The sequence below is a fragment of the Schistocerca piceifrons genome, chromosome 1 (assembly GCF_021461385.2).
Source record: "Schistocerca piceifrons isolate TAMUIC-IGC-003096 chromosome 1, iqSchPice1.1, whole genome shotgun sequence".
Classification (NCBI taxonomy): Eukaryota; Metazoa; Arthropoda; class Insecta; order Orthoptera; family Acrididae; genus Schistocerca; species Schistocerca piceifrons.
In genome coordinates this window covers 1115583595-1115586568 of record NC_060138.1, presented here as the reverse complement: position 1 = coordinate 1115586568, position 2974 = coordinate 1115583595, and the positions used below count along the sequence as shown (strand labels likewise).

General features: G+C 36.6%; 1 non-coding gene across 1 annotated transcript; it reads right to left on the bottom strand.

Moving 5' to 3' along the window:
• Nucleotides 1-1127: 1127 nt before the first annotated feature.
• Trnar-ccu lies at nt 1128-1200 on the bottom strand. The gene has a single exon. It is a non-coding gene; the product is annotated as a tRNA-Arg (tRNA).
• Nucleotides 1201-2974: the final 1774 nt, after the last annotated feature.

Below are 2974 nucleotides of genomic sequence, written 5' to 3'. Positions count from 1 at the left end.
ATGTTTTTCCTGTTTGCTTCTTTTATATTCGTGTATAGTTCAGCTTTTTACTTGGTAAAATGCTGTACCTCCACAATCTCAAAAACGGCGTTTACTGCGTGTTCTCTCACACTCCTATTTTCCTGCATTTAATCATTTTTGTTTATCTTATGGATATTGCTTAAGGTCCTTACATGTTCTGTAGCTACGTTGATAATTCTGTCTTTTAATGTTTTGTGTGTCACCCTCCATGTTTTATGCCTCCTGTAGTAGCCCTATAAGCTGCTCATAATATTTTATTGTATTGGTTTCGTTTATAAATATAAACTATTAGGTAGGCTTGCCGCTCCAGTCTTGCGTTAAAAGTTTTTCCTGTTTATTCCCTTTATATTTATTTACTGTTCAACGTTTTACTTTTTATATTGCATTACGACCACACTCTCAAAGCCGTTATTTACTGAACATTTCTGCTTCAGTCTAGATGTGTGACTTCTTTTCCAATGTTGTTTACAAACATTGTAACTTGTTTGGCGACAGTAGTCAGTGAATGAAGATGGCCTTGTAACCCGAAAACCGATTAACACAGCGCTTTCCATTTATTATAATGTTGTTTTACTAAGAAGTGAGGGAAAGATTCAGTTGACATTTTACTCCAAGACAAACACAGTGTATTTCTCCGCAGAAAGAAGGCACATCATGATGTAGTTAAATAATGCCATTCCTTGCGCGTTATAGCAGAAACAGTATATTTTATAACCTTTCACGGCATTCCATACTACATCCAATAGTTGTGAGCTGTTTTATTTTAATGCTTACCAAACAGAGGAAAAACTTTAACCAGCGTTGAAAATTCCCTTGCATCACACCTATAAAACACGTATTGCAACGAGCAATCAATAAACATCAAATCAACGAAAAGTTGTGTTAACATTATTTGCATTAACCGAAAAAACTCGTGATATTGTCAAACAAATCGAAGGCGAACAGAAACAGAAATTTTTAGAAGGGTAAATAGCTTTCAATTTCTATATCTGTATAACAATGTTTTGTAACCATCTGATACGAATAAATCATTTTTAATTAAAGTTTGATAAACATCAATATGAAACATACTAAACTGCAAAATTTCGAAGAATAAAAATATTGTGTACCCCTGGTGGGACTCGAACCCACAATCCCCGGTTTAGGAGACCGATGCCTTATCCATTAGGCCACAGGGGCTCACGAGACATAAGGCTACTAGTTGATGTATATATAGTTGACTGTCGAAGGTTAATCCGTAAAAAAGGATTTGTCCAGCAACAAGTGTGTATAATTGTTCCGGAACGCGTCATTACTAGTATATAGATGCCGGATGGGATGTCTTAACGCCTTTCATATCTTCCACGTGTGATGTACTGAAAACTTCGGCCTCACTCACTCGACACCGTTACATGACCTAATAGTAATCTAAGTACAGTATCGTACGTTGCCAGGACGAGGGGAAAATTATTTTCGTCTTTAGGTTCCGTGAAACAAATAATAATAATAATAATAATAATAATAATACGTTAATACAACTGCAGCTTAAGTAGGAAAAACACCCACAATGAAAACATAGGAATAAGCAACAACCTAACAACGGATTAAATAAACTGTAATTGGGTGGCATGATGGGGAAGAAAAACTATTCTCTGAGACAGAACAGCGGCCTTGAAAATACCGACAAAAGGATTTGCGGGTGTCTGGCACACGAAAAGCTGACAAACATGTAGCTGTTGCTGAATGATTTAAAAATACAAAATCATGGGAAGGCTACGAATTTTTTTTTTATATGGCTGACGAGTTTTGGATAATCTGCGCAAATAAATATTTAATCCAGTTCTTCCGAACTGAACAGCAAGGCGCGTGGTTAGTATCTGAGAAGTGACACAGATCTTCGCGGAATTTTGATACATAATCTGTATAAAGCCTCCCAAGCAGACATAACGATCACATATCTCATTCTATGTTTACTGTTTCCCTCTCATAGCATTTTCTTTACCTTATCGTTGTAGCCAACAATTATATATTATGCAGAGATGAACCGAGGACCTACACATACAATTTAGAAAGTATTTTAGGGAATTACGAGGAATGTAATAACTGAAGAATTTCGCTGCAGAGCTGATTTACTGTTAGTGTTTTAACTGTCATTTGTAACTAGGTCTACAGGCTTAACCTCGTGGTACCGTAAACTGGAGGAAACAAATTTCCAACCTTGAGTCGTGTTTCATCAGAGCACTTCCTTCCTACAAGCGAGTAGAAGCTTCCGTAAGTAGATACTCAGGGTAAACTACAGTTTAATATTCCGAGGCGGCCGTGGGAAATTTAAATCGGCAACGACTAACTGGTGTGCCTTTGCTCTTAACTACAAGCAAGTTTAGTTAACCATTATAACTGAAAAATGCGGGCGATCGCCGTTACAGCGATCAATTCAAGCATGTCTTAGTATGTGCATGTGTATGTAGTGTCAGTTCATGGGAGTTTCGCGGTGAATTACGAAATAGTTTTGAAATTTCACGACAAATGGCACCTGGGGACACATGATATTAATCTATATGTATAAAAGATTCTGCATTTTTTCAACCGATATTTTATTGAAACGTTTGTCAGGTATGAATTGTCATAATGTGAATAATTCTAGCCACATTCAGTGGATAGATGTTTCGTTTCTATTGCAATAAATATGTGCCCTCTGATGATAAATCTCTAGACCAGTGGTTCCCAACAGTGGTCCGCGAGCTACGCCAGAAGGGTCCGCAAGATGCTATTAGTATAAGATACATTTAATATATTTCGTACGATAAGAGTTTTTTTTTGGCCGCTTCTGATGGAGTACTCCGTTGTAACTATTTTTTCAAATAGGACCTAAATAATACCTTGTATGAAATTAGTGTTTTCTTATTTTTCACATCTGTCTACTCAATGCAGTCTCAAGTGTAGTACACTTGAAACACCAATACACTTAGTTTTA